Consider the following 14,700-nt stretch of genomic DNA (forward strand, 5'->3'; position numbering starts at 1 on the left):
ACTCTGTAAAAGTACAGCCTCCCGCTTTTACAAACAGCACTTTCAGTGTTTATCCTGCATTTAGTCTCTTTCACTCTAGAGCTTCCTCCAAGCCAGCAATTTGAGAATGATGCATTTGTGGAACTGTTTGAAGCAGTAGTGTGCGGCCAGACCCCTATTAGCTGAAGTCCATTCAGTCAGAATAATTTTGAAAACTCTATTTTTAGAAAACATGGGGAAATTACCTAAAACAAACATACTGATGATTTAGTTCAAAGAAAGGACATTTTCCGGACACAGCACAATTTCAATATAAATTCAGCTTAACATGTTTTTAAACAATGATCGTCGGTACAGCATTTACAGTGATTGCATAAGAAATTCTTTCATCAGAAGATCCCGATGCTATTCTACTTAGAAACAAAGGTGTACTGATATATCTCAGAAATATTTTCAGTAATAAAGAGGAAAACAAAAGAAGTTTTATATTCCTCACTTATATAGCCAGAACATTTAATCATCCAGCATACTCCAGTTACTTATTGTATATGGATAATTCTACCTATAAACTAGTAACCATACCATGAATACCAAATACTGCTATCAAAATTAAATATTATCTGTTTTAAAACATATAACCCTAAATTTCCCAGATCCTAGTATTAAATAATTTTTATGATTTTAAGCTTCACATCGCACTAAGTATGTATAAGGCAGAGTGAGTCAAATTCCTTTGGGCACGTCACAGTTCTATGTCCCAGAGCCAGTGAAGAGTAAGGTATTGTCACATGGGCTCCTGTGTCTGGGCTCAGAATCACTGGACTCCCTCTGAGTTTACCTCTTGCCAGCTGCCATGCCCTTCAGAGTTTTCTGGAAAATGAGCAGGAAAAGCACCAAGGTTACAGAAATCTGGAAATTTAGGGAGATAAGCGTGTAGCATGCTTTTCACAGAGCCTTGCATGGGGCAGCCTCAAACAAGTCTTAGCTGTGGTTAGTACATTTTCATTCAAGTCTTCATGTTGTGAAGTTCTGTATTTTTTTAAATTGTGGTAAAATATACATACCATTTTAACCATGTTTAGAAATTATTTTTATTTAGAGGGAAACTCTCACCACATATAGCAAATGCCTGCATAGTAACACTATACAATTTGCTGTAGAACTAAATACTGGGGAAAAAATCAAGACTAATAAAAACATTTGGTATGAAGGTTAAAACAATAAAACTTCTCTACAGTTTCATCATTTTAAAATGAAGTGTATGAAGACTTAAAATAGCTTCTTCAAAAGGCTCAACAATATTCCAAATACACAGAACTCATTGAAAACACTTTCAGTAAATATAAAGTTATCTATGTACAAAGCAGATAGCCTAGGGAAAGACATACACTGAAAGGTATGTCTTTCACCCTTTACAAACCCCTTTCCCCTCCTCCCTATAGTTTGTGCATCCATCCAAAAAATGCTTTATGCACCTACAAACCTGTGTGCATAGGTTTCTGAGTAGGATCACACTGCTAGTATATCCTCTAATTTCCACCTCAATACTTCACTTAAAAGTCTATCTTAAAGATTTTCCCATGCTTTTAAAAAATTCAAGCTATTGTATGGATATGTCACAACTTATCAGTGAGGTTCCTGATGCCATTAAATATTCAGGTTTATTTTTTTCTCTTACAAAGAAAACTGGAATTAATGCCTTTGCACATTGAGGTGTTTTTGTAAATAAAGATAAATTCCTAGCAATGAAGACTCAGTGGATCATTTTAATGACACTTGAAAAACAAAATTAAAAATTTAATGAGAGTATTTGAAGCAGATTGTTATGTTGTGAATCTGCCGGGTCTTTACTTGACATCATGTTTCCTTAGGATGAAATGAAGGCATATAACTTTGTAGCTAAGAGTTTAGGATACTGGAATCCTGTCACTTGCTAGTTAGAGAAGGTACTTAAGCTCTCTAAGCTTAGTCCTGCCTAATGGGGCTATTGTGAGAGTCAAATGAGATGTTAAAAGTAAGCATTCTGCATAATAGCAGTTAGTGTAGCATTGGTGACCTCTCAATAAATGATGATGATATAGTGACTAATTATCTGGTAATGATGATGATTGTTAAGGAACACTAGACCATGGCTTCTCAAATTTCGATTTTGTTAATATCAACCTAAGCAATTTTAATTATTTACTCATCAGTTATTTGGTGTATATTCCCTCCTCTGCCTCAAGAATCTTCTCATTTTTCCACAGAACTATTCCTCAAACAAATGTAGTTATCATCACCCTGCTTCAGGCCCCTAGAATAGGGCTAGGCACACATTCCACAAGTAACCTGGTCTAGAGTTGAAGGTAGAGAAAGAAAATCATATCTCTTGCAAGAAAATGTGCACTGATCATTTAGTGATGAGCAAAGTAATGATTGAGAGAATACCTCAGGATGCTTGCCTTGTTGGCTGGTGGTCAAGCCCTTATTAATAGCTGTCAGGGGGCTTATGCTCTCAAATTCTCAAGCTAGAAACCAGAGCCCCACAAACCAGCAGGCTCTTCTGCAGCCTGTGACTGGGATCTACCCACCACGTGCCCCTTATCAGAAGAGGGAGGTGAGAAGCAGGAGCTTGTGAAATACTTTATTTATACTGTTTCTGGAGAGGGTGACAGCGACAGCTGGAGCTTTGGCAGCAGGGGCAGAGCTTCCGGTGTCCGGTGTCAGCCTGGACTGGGGTTGGCCCTGCCCAGTGGCAGTGGCCATGGAGGCTTCTCCGCAGCAGCCCGTGGGCCGTGCTCCTGGCTGCATGCCTCCAAGCCTGGCGCTCTGCTCTCCAGCAGCAGCTCTGAATGTTGCTCAGTTCCTCTGCTGCTTAGACAGGCCAAATGTGGAGGCCACGTTTAATTTGGGGACAGACAAGAAAGAAGAAACCACATAGCAAGTGCCAGGTAGTAAATAAGTTCCAAGAGGAAAATTAAAACAGGTGAGGGAGAGAGAGTGGGTGGGTGCAAGTCAAAGTTAATGAGGTGACATTTAAGTAGAGGCCTGGATGAGTATGGGAGGAAGTCATGGAGTTGATACTCAAGCTAATATTGAAGTGAGAGGAGAGCAAGGTTCCCCTGCTGTCCACAGTGTGTTTGTGTTTTAGACTAAATTCCATGCACAGTGTTTTCCTCTACAGTATAATGTATACACTTCACTTTAAAAATAATTTGTTATAACCATGATTGAGCTATGTGACCTTGTCATATCTCAAATTTGTGAGGAAGCATTTTGTAGTGGTAATCATTGGTCAAGTTGCTAACCTTCTACAGAAAGGAGCAGGGCTTGTAGCAGAGTTAGTAACTAGAAACTACATTTTTTTTTATGTTGATGTTGTTAAATAGAAAATGAAAATAAAAGGCAGAGGTGAGGGAGTGCCTAGCTAGATTTTTTTATTACTCTTTTCCTTCTAATTTTCCAAGTACTGGTTTTGGGCTAAGCATCTGGATCGATGAAAAGAACCCTGGTTTTAGTTATGTTTTCTCAAAGCCAAATTCAAGTCATACTTCAGAATGTTTGGATTCTTTGTCTTCCAACATTTGGCTGCTTGGGTGAATTTTATACTTGATATCTAGTGTTTTGCACAGAATATTATGTTGAAGGTACAACGATAAAATGTTTTTATTGTTATTTTATTCATATACCAATTGTGTGACTTTAAATAAGCCCTATAGCCACTCTGTGTTTCATATATGCAACCTGTGAAATGAGATAATATCTGATGAGTATCTTCTCTTAGAAATACTCTAAAAGCATCATTTATGCTCTCAGAGGAAAAATGACACATGGCATCTAAATTAGCCTATTCTTCTCATTTTATCAGCATAATTTACACATCTCTATATGCTTTATTGGATAGTCTAAGATTATGGGAAAACGGGGAATAAAGAAATGTGTGCCACTTCTGGGAAGAAGCCTTTGAGGGAGGAGACACATCTTTCTCTTGGCTTTCCTTTTTATCCGCTGAGCATAGTCCCTGTGGCTGGGGCCATCTGGTCACATGAGATGACATACTCAGGAAGGAAGCAGCATGACTGTGCTGGGCATTGGGAGTCAGCTATGCTTTGCTTGGACTGCTTATCTCAGGTCATCTTTCACATGAGAGAGATGTCTATTTTTTCTGATGTATGCCACAATCATTTTGGATTTTTCTGTTGTGTAGCCAAACCTAACTCTAACTAATGCACACCTCTGACTTTAAAATGTTTAAAAAGCACAATTTATAAATTATCTCATTTCAGGTCTACAGTTCTATGAACTGCAAGGAACAAGAATTGTCATTTCCACTTTCTAAAATGACCTTTTAGAAAGTTAAGTGACTTGCTCATGGTCAAATAACTAGTGAGTACAGACTCTGAATCAAAGAGAAGCTCAGTATCTTTGTATAACAAATCATAGATGTGCAGATGCACAAATACAGATGTTTTTTGTCTGCTCTTTTATTGCCTTAGGCCAATTACCTACCTCTTCTGACCCTCATTTCATTGTCTGCAAGGTGAGCAAAGAATACCTCTAGGGATTGAAAATTCCAAATGAGGGTCAGGTTTTTGAGCTCCTGGTCTATGGTATAGAGTTCTTATTGTGGACAGATGCCTTTCATCCTATAGATTATTCAGATGTGGGAGTAAAGCAATGGAAGGAAGAGGAGAGAATGGAAAGTGCTTGTCTCAAAGGTCGGTGGGTCTGTAAAGAATCTGAAATATTTTGATATTTTTCTGGTTCAAAAGACCCAGAGTAGTGGGAGAGACCAAGTTTCTGTGTCTTCTGAACATCTTAAATGTATGTATCCATCTCTTCGTAGGAAGACATGTCACAGAAAAATGTCTTTTGCTTTCAAGCTCCTCACAAGGTTCAAGAAGGTGGAAGAACATTCATTTCAAAGCAACTTTTAAATTCCCCTTAAACAATTAAGAGTGGGAACTCCTAGAGTAACATGTTGAATTTTGTTTTCCAAATACTGTTTGAACATACCCATCAAGTATGTGATGTCAGGTGCGGTTGGATAATGGAGATTGATGAGCTACTAGAGCGGGCTAAGACTTATGAGGTTAGTGATTGGCAGTTTTGGTCAGGATCATTGAATCATTGACAGTCAGTGCCCCCAACAAGGTGAGTGAGCATATCAGGTATTATCTGATCCAGACTCTGGTTTAAGTTAGCGCCAATCCTACTACAAATGTGTGAAGGGTCTGAATAATAACGTGAATCTGAATTTGTTGCAAGATGTATGATTTTATGAAACTGTGAGAAGTGATGTTTTCTTTTCTTTTTTAAGTTCAACTAGATGAGAAAGGGTCATTAAAGGTCATTTAAGAGGAAGCAGCATGACTGTGCTGGGCATTGGGAGTCAGCTATGCTTTGCTTGGACTGCTTATCTCAGGTCATGTTGAATTTTGTTTTCCAAATACTGTTTGAACATACCCATCAAGTATGTGATGTCAGGTGCGGTTGGATAATGGATATTGATGAGCTTCTAGAGCGGGCTAAGACTTATGAGGTTAGTGATTGGCAGTTTTGGTCAGGATCATTGAATCATTGACAGTCAGTGCCCCCAACAAGGTGAGTGAGCATATCAGGTATTATCTGATCCAGACTCTGGTTTAAGTTAGCGCCAATCCTACTACAAATGTGTGAAGGGTCTGAATAATAACGTGAATCTGAATTTGTTGCAAGATGTATGATTTTATGAAACTGTGAGAAGTGATGTTTTCTTTTCTTTTTTAAGTTCAACTAGATGAGAAAGGGTCATTAAAGGTCATTTAAGCCCCTCAAACGTTTACGTAAGTTATTCGGATGTACCCATAGACACGACCTGGTGATAAGTTGATATTTACTTCATTGCTGTTCAGGTCAATTGCCTAGATCAACTAATCAGCTCATTTATTTATGCCAGGATTAGGCAGTGTTTGTTTGATGGAAAGGACTCTGGTAATTCCACGTAATATCTCACTATACCTCTCACTGACACACAGCAGAAGAGGCCAGAGTGACAGCTGTTGGAATGACTGCACTCTTCCTGCTCTTCTGACATTTTCAAGATGGAATTTGATTACAACTAGCAATACGAAGTTCTGGGCAAAGAGATGAAGTGCAGAGACCAAGAAACATTAAGGGACAAAAATAACAAGGCAGTGAGACAGTCTGCATTACATTGCCTTATCAGGCTGTGAATCAGGCTAAGATCCTGCTAAAAAATACCTCCTTGTTTTTAGGATATAACAACAGATCAATGCTTCTCTCTCTCTCTCTCTCTCTCTCTCTTTCTCAAAATCAATAAGGTAAAATAAAAAATAAAACACTTTAAAACAAATGAATAAATAAATACATAAATACATAAATGTATGAATGTATGAATGAATGAATGAATGAAAGACACTTTCAGACCTGGTCAAGTCAGTATACTTCACAGCACAGGTGTCAACCTGTGTGGTTCTAAAGTGCTCAACCTTTAAAGTGCTCAACATCTCAGGCAGACTCAATAATTTTTTTGAGAAAATAAAATGAGAAATTATAAGCATATGTATACTTATGTGCCCTTTTGTGATGTTTTAGATACAATCATATATCTCCTCCCACAAGTCAACTTCAATCACATTTGAGCAATTACTCAAAGTTCAGCATACCTTAACGAGCTTCTTACTTTCTTTTAAAGTGTTATTTCTTTCTACATATATTTCTTCCTCCATTTTCTTCTCTTTCAAGTTTCCCTTTTGAAGCCTTAATACTTAAGAAAAGATAAGCAATAACAATGATGGTGGTAATACATACATATATGCATACAATAATATATGCATATGTACTATATAATGTTTTATAACTTACAAAGCACTTTTCACACACATTATCTCATTTAATCCTAATATCAACAATATCATTCAACCTTCTTTTCTTTCTTTCATTTTTTCTTTCTTTCTTTCTTTCTTTCTTTCTTTCTTTCTTTCTTTCTTTCTTTCTTCTTTCTTGTTATCATGAGATGGACACTGTGCTAAGAGATCCCCAGGCAATGTCTATGGAAATGAAAGAGTCAGGAAAGAAAGGCAATTAGAAAATATATTTTGATATCTACAGGGGACCATAAAGGGTAGGTGAACAAACACTAAACTAGGCATGAAGAATGCCCACTCTGCTGATTATTTCTACTTCTCTGGCTTTGGGTTAGTGAAAACCTCTTTGGACCTACATTTGCTCATGTGCAAAATTAGATTAACACACTCCTACTCTGACTCCCTCACAGTTACTCTGAGAATCAAATTAGATAATATGTGAGAAAATATTTTGTGGTTTGCCAAGTGAAGAATAAGCATTTTTATAAAGTTTTTTTTTTGTTTGTTTGCACTTGACTTTGGCAACATTTGTAGCATTAACCTAAACAGAAGCCTCAGTCTATTAAAGAATAGAAAAGATAAACATTTTTAGAACTGTATAAGCATGTTCTAATAGTCTCTTGGCCATTTTACTTTTCTAATAATCAATACATAAGGGGTATTAATCTGATAGCCAGAAACTTGAAGTACAATCTGGTGAGAGTTGAGCTCAAAAGGAAACATAGATCTTACAGGATTTTCTCCATATTAGTGTTGTTGCTTTTTCCTACTTTTTATTTTTCTCAAGGTGAAGTCTGCAGACAATTTGCATACAAATGACATGGCTGATTATAAATATTTCTGATTTCTGCACCTCACTTTTACCTATAGAATCAGAAGTTCCAGGGTGGGGCCCAGGAATTTGCCTTCGTTGGAAAGCTCACCAGCTGAGATGTAGGCCCACTGCAAGAACCCAGAACCCAGTGCCTGAAGTTTGGGAGTCGTAAGAGAACATTTGTTCTTCATTTCTTTCCAACAGCAACAAGATATCTCTATCAACATTCTATTATGTGTGCTTATGTGAAATAAAAGCAGCACACCATTGGTGTACAAAATTTGACTTCACTTTCTTGAAATCACTTTGAAGTAATGTTTTCTCAGCTTCCTCTCATTGGATAGTGCATTTGTAAGAGAACTTTGAAAAGTGTATTCTATTCCTGTGTTATACTGGCCTCCACTCAAGAAACAAGAAATCCATAAGCAGTTAAATTGAAAATCACCAGTAACTCTGCAAATAAGGAGGCCTCAACTCATTTCAAGCAATATTACATTTTTCTAGGTGTCAGCAGTCTGTATTTTACCTTAAAATAAAAAAGTAAAGGTTTTGCTTTTGCTAAAAAGTGAGTATGGAATAATGTAATGATATTTCAAAAGCTATAAGCATATTTTGAACCAGCTTCATGGAACACAGAACTAAAAGAGATTAATCAGAAATATATAATTATTTAATACTAGTGGCCCGGTGCACGAACTCATGCCCATTGAAAGGAAATTAATTAGAAGAAATATTTTAATATTGTTATTTGCCCTTTCTCTATAATAGAAGTGTCAGAGATAAAAGAAGATTAGTAAAATGTATATAAAAATAATATATAAATTGATTAATAAATAAATAACAACATAATATAACAACAACAAAAACATGATATAAAAACAACATTGATAAAAACAATGACTGATAAATTGATTAAACTTATTCTAACACTGAGGCAGGTGTCAGACTGGGACAAATCAATTCTTGGAATCAGAACAACCTCTCCTCCACAGATCCTGTTAATATTTCAGCTTCGGTTATGTTAGGTCACAATCTTTTGATAATAAATCTAGTACCATTACAAAGACCCCATTTACTTTTAAGATTTCTCAGTAGCATGATGATTGCACCTACTTTCAATTCTAATTTATGACATGGCATTCCCGAAGGAGTAATACGTTTAAGAAATTCGATGGAAAAATTTTCCTTTTGGGCATCATCCATTGAATCTAGTATTATTGTCGATTAAACTGTCGTCTCTGAGTCTTAATGCAATATTAGTTCCCCAGCCTTTTTCACCATGTGGAAAAAGAATAGGATACGTCATTGCATCTAATGTAGGAAACAGGATACTGATTTGTTTCATTTTAGTGGCATTCAAATCATTGGGATCTGGTTTACAATGAATGAGCAGGTCCCTTTCAAAAGGAGGTTCTCTATCTTTGTTTCAGAATATGACGGCAACTTCTGTTACACGGGAATAGTTATATCCACCCAGATCACTATTACGATCATATTTAATCACCATTGTTACTTCTGTGGGAGCAATACCTTTCACTGCTGCTTCAGATTTGGCTTCCTTTTCTACCTCATGTAGCATCTTGTATGATTTTGTTAATTCGTTTATTTCATGCATGAGGTTGTTGATGTTGATCATGAGTCTTTCTGAGCAACCTTGGTTTTCTGGCATTGCTAATCTTTTACTCCTTGCTTCAGCCATGTCTAAAATGTAGAGTTGAGCAAAATTCTGAGAAACACCATCTGAAGGATGTAAAGTTCCAGTAAGGTGATAAACTTGACCGTGTATTCTAAAACAGTATGGCCAATATCCTGATGATGAAGAGATATTTGCACCCATCGAAGCAAAAGCAAAAGAACTATTTATGAAACAAATATTTTCCATAAAATTTTTACTGTCAGAATCTTCATTTATCATTAATTTTTTAAAATTTATGCCGGGTATTCTCGAAAATTTACATCATTTGGACAAACTTTTACCTTTGCTGCAATATCGAGTAAATTTTCCATCAGATGATTTTTCATTGGAGAAGTTTAGTGATAGGCAAAATTAACATTAACAGTCATTCCACCACAACTATGTTTGATAATTGCATCCTCATTTATTCCATTTTCGCTGTGAAGGCAGTTCCTACCAGTATTGGTAGTACTTGTCCATGACAGTTTTTCAGACATATTCTGTTGACGCTGCTGCTTTCTTTCGGCTGCAGAGGTACGTTGTGCCAATAGTTGGTCTTCAGACATATTCTGTCCATGATGCTGGCTGCAGAGGTACAATTGGGGCCAGCTGGCCTAGGAGGGACCGCGAGAGATTGGCCTGCCTGGAAGGGACTGCAGGAGGGCTTCAGGGCGTGTCTGGCCCCATCTCGCCCCAGCAGCCCCAGCTCACCCCCAGCCTCGGAGCCACACAGCCCTGCCTGGCACCCCACCTTGGCCTGGCACCACCCGCTCACCTGCTCACCATCCTGCTGCGGTTCCGCTCTCATCATGTTGCCAACACCCACCATGCTTCGCGCTGCCCTCTGGTGGTCAGTGCATGTCAAGCGAGCCATCGAACTCCCAGTCTCTTGGTAGAACTTCCAAGGGGACAATTTGCATGTTAGGCTTTTATATATATAGATACGTTTATTGAGCACCAACTGTTGTCCCTGGTATTGGGCTAGATCTAGAGGAGTAAATATGTAAAAGTTCCTTAGCATTTATATTCTAGCAGGAAGGGCAGAAAAATTACATAAAAATTAGTATTGCTCCCATATCAAATGAAATATTAGAAGATGATAAGAACAATGCAAAATGGTTTATTCTAAGTCTACGGTGCTGAATTATAAATTCTGAAAACTGCAAAACCAGAAACTGATTAACTTAATCACATACATGTATGGTCAGGTTTACAGTATAGGTAGCCTATATGGTTATGATTGATCTTTTTTTCCCTGAGACACAGGCCTTTCTCCTCATCATTCCTGACCTTCTCTCACAACTGCGCCCTAGGTAATGATGCTCAGAAAAGCAGCCAATCAAGAGGTTTGTTTGTTGTTCCCTTTTAGCACTTCTAACTCAGGCAACCAAACCAGTTTGAACCGGGTAGAGGATCAGAGCCTTCTCTGGACTCCACCCAGAGTCTATGGATATTCAGTTAGCTTCAAGCCTGCAAACTAATACCCACATGTACCAGCCAAAACAACATTCTGCTGTGTTATTCATATTTAGAGTTGTCATATGACCCCATCTAAAAAACCTGCTGCACAAATTGCTTGGAAAATAACATGACGTTAATCTGTGCCTATGAAGTCCTTGTTAGTTTTCAGGGGTAGAGGGGGTGGTAAATAAACAAAACCAAAATAACCTACCAACATCTATATGTTTTCTTTGCATAACCTGTGATCATTTCAGACCAAAGTGGGGAGTCATGTTTTCTTCAGAAATATATCAACAGCAGAGAGGACATTGGTATTCTGATCAGAATTAGTTTAGGAGGTTTGATTTAATTTCTCACAGTTGAGTTTCTGCTTATAAAAAAAGTTTTCTCTGGGGGGAAATACACTCGAAAGTTAAACCTCACATGGATTACCTAATTACCTACAAATTGCAGCCTTCAGCCATTTTTAATAAGAGAACACCATCCGCTTCATGCTAAACGGTAAAAACTGATTCCATTTTCATAATATTAATGTTATTCCACTAAACAGTGCTATTAGAAGAAACCCCAGAAGCAAATGCAGTGCAAATTGTAGGGCACTGCAAATGCAGTGCAACTGTGTAGTGGTGGCTTCTAATCATAATTAAAAATGAACAAGAAAAATAAATCAAGACAGAAACTCTCCCCTTCTGCCGACACAGAGATGTCAGTTTTAAAGCCAGATGAATATCAAGCAACCTGCAAGAGAAGTTACACAGCAGCTGAGAGTGACAGTAAAACACTGCCCCCCTTCCCCCCCTCCTCGCTGGCAGGGGTGGTTGGAAGTGCAGGAACTTTATTTGGAAATCCAGATTACATACTTGAGACTGCCGATGTTCCAAAATTTAGCTCCTTGGCAGAGATGCGAGCTGACTGTGCACATTGCAGAGCCGGATGGCAGCACACAGCCCCTGGGCAGGTAACTCACCTCCCAGCTGCAGGCACAGGGTTACTTTGAAGGGCGTATTATAGGGACAGTGCCCGGGCAGGCAGGTGTGACGCTTGCAGAGAGAAATGGCTGGAGTTGGGGGGTTTTTTTCATTGTCACGTGTTTTTAAATGTAAAAGTGAATTTTTGAAAGTTGATTGGAGTTGGATTTTCAGCTGAAGCCTCATTCTTAGGAAATGCCTGGCAGTCAATGTCATCCATAGCTTGTGACCTCAGAAATCATCCCTTGGCAAGGGCTCCCTGTGCTGCCCTTCTCTGCGTCCTTCCCTTGTCCTGAGGCTGCTTTGCCAAGCCCTCCACCTTCAAGCACCGCTTTTACGAGAAGAGTTGCTTCACCTTGAAGAGGGAACAGCTGAGGGAAAGGACAGTGCAGAGGGCAGCTGGGGCTCCAAGCTGCTTTGGAGCCATGCCACGGGGCCTAAAATCTGCATCCTTTAGTGCAGAACAGGCAGACTCTGCTTTAAACAGAAACATCCTTTCCTTGTTGCTACATTACTATAGAAAATAAAATAAAATAAAATAAAATAAAATAAAATAAAATAAAATAAAAAAGTAAATCACTGCTTTCATCAGCCATTTAGTTGTAATGGGTTAGTTTAATCATAAGACAACACCTGGGCCTGTGGCTATTTCTAATATGGATTTTGTTACCCATTTGCAGACGGCTCAAGAATTGCAGAATCAGAACAGTTGGTTGCCTCTCTACAGTATATCTTCCATCTGTGCATCTACTTATTCTTCTGTTAAACAAGGAGTCTTACCTGGTCTGAAACGGCAAGCATGTGTCACAATGGAAGAAATCATTTACTGTTATCTCTTCTTAAGTATCATTTAAAAGAAAATGTTTTCTATTGTTTTAAACAAAAAACTAGGAAACAGAAATTTTTTTTTCACACGGAGCCATGGCCTTTTATCAAACATGTTTGCATCTCAGATTTAGGAGTGATGTAAGTTTCTTTGCCTCACTGTTTATTGTCCTGGCTTGTACCCTCGGTGTTTTTCTCCCAGTATCCGGTCAGTTCAAATCAGGAATGAGGTGCATTCGAGCTGGGCTTCGACTCTGCCAGGAGGATAATCCCCTAATGACCAACGGTCAGCATTTTCACCCCAGCGAGTCTGACCTTTCAGAAGCAGAGGTTGCTTTAAGTTTGCACAAAATAACCTTGGGGATAAATAAAACCTAGTTTGGGGTGTCTTCATTGCCCGCAGTCCGAGCTTTCCTTTCCTAATGTGGACATTGCAAACACAGCAACTCTTCAAAGCGGTATTTAGCTCCGAAAACATTTGGAGTTAGGGCATAATTTGCATAATTCTATTAAAACATTTATACCTCAGTATTGAAAACGATTTGAGAAAATGTGATTTGAGGGGAAAGGAAGTCTTATCTTTTGGTCCAGAAGGTGACTCATGGAACTAAGCTTGTTAATGTGAGGAGTGCGTGGTAAGCACCAAAAACTGAAATATAGAGACTTGAAGGGCTCTTTTGATCTGTCTCCAAGTGCCCAGTGATCTGAAGTTTAAGATAGAGACGGATTTTCTGCTTCTTGCACTATTTTGCAAACTTAAAAGTCAGAGTCCTGTTCCCGTGATGGGAAACACAGGTGTGCTTCTGTAGATTTTAAAATGAAAGTTACTGGCTCCTTTCAGTTGAGGACAGTTCATTTTGTTGTCATTACAGACTTAAGGAGATCGTTTGTAGATCAAATGACTCTGTCATCATACCTATTTTGATCAGATGGTGCTGCCATCATTCACAGGTTGACAGCAGTCTGGCGCACATTTTCATATTCAGTTTCTTAAGACAGTACTTAAGGAGCCAGGAGTCAAACACCTCCAACAGTGTAAATGGTACCAAACCAACTGCAATTAAAATGCTTCCTCCTGTAAGTGGCATGGGCCTCCATTAAACCAGCCACTGCCCGGGAGCTGAGGGCTGATGTCCAGATGACAACATGCTGTTCAGAAAGGTGTGTGAAGACACACCTCTGCTGAGGCTAGAGAGTGCACACAGCCCCCAGAAGCCACTATTTGAGAACTTTCCAGACCCTTAAGCAAGCCTACCCTCCTCTAAGAAACCCTGTCTTGTCCAGAACATACTGGAGTCTGGGAACCTACCATGGCACATGTCTTCCATTCCGTATCCACCTGGATTTTTGCCAGGACCAGAATAAGACTTTTAGAGCCCCTAACCCTTAAGCACAAAAACAAAAATACAACTTATTTTTTAAAATAACATCCCAGCCAGCATGGTTCAGTGGTTGAGTGTCAATCTATAAACCAGAAGGTCGTAGTTTGATTCCCGGACAGGGCACATGCCTGGGTTGTGGGCTCAATCCCCAGTAGGGGGTGTGCAGGAGGAAGCCAATCAGTCATTCTCTCTCATCACTGATGTCTCTCTCTCTCTCTCTCTCTCTCTCCCCCCCTTCCTCTCTGAAATATATATTAAAAAATAAAGTAGCATAACATTTATAAATATGATGATAGCAGAGTAAGTTTGTTTTTCTCTATGGTTGCTTGATTATAAACTTCTGGGTGACTTCATTAAAGTGAAAATTTCCTGCTGTTTATTTATGCCTATAAGGTAATCCAGCAGTGACTGGGCCCAATTTTGTCCCCCACAATATTTTCTGACCACCAGCATCACAGGATGACTCATACTTGCTTTTTAATATTGAAGATTTTTTTCTCATTTGCCCATTTTTTTATTGTTTTATTGCTTAAAGTATTACAAAGAGTATTACATATGTCTCCTTTTTTTCCCCCGCCCTTGACAATTCCCTGGCCTCCCCTACCCCCCAGTGTCTTATGTCCATTGGTTATGCTTATATGCATACATACAAGTCCTTCGGTTGCTCTCTTACCCCCCTCCCTCCTGCCCCCCAACCCTCCCCGGCCTTCCCGCTGCAGTTTGACAATCTGTGTGAGGCAGCTCTGCC

This window comes from Myotis brandtii, unplaced genomic scaffold (genome assembly GCF_000412655.1).
Source record: "Myotis brandtii unplaced genomic scaffold, ASM41265v1 scaffold123, whole genome shotgun sequence".
NCBI classification, from domain to species: Eukaryota; Metazoa; Chordata; class Mammalia; order Chiroptera; family Vespertilionidae; genus Myotis; species Myotis brandtii.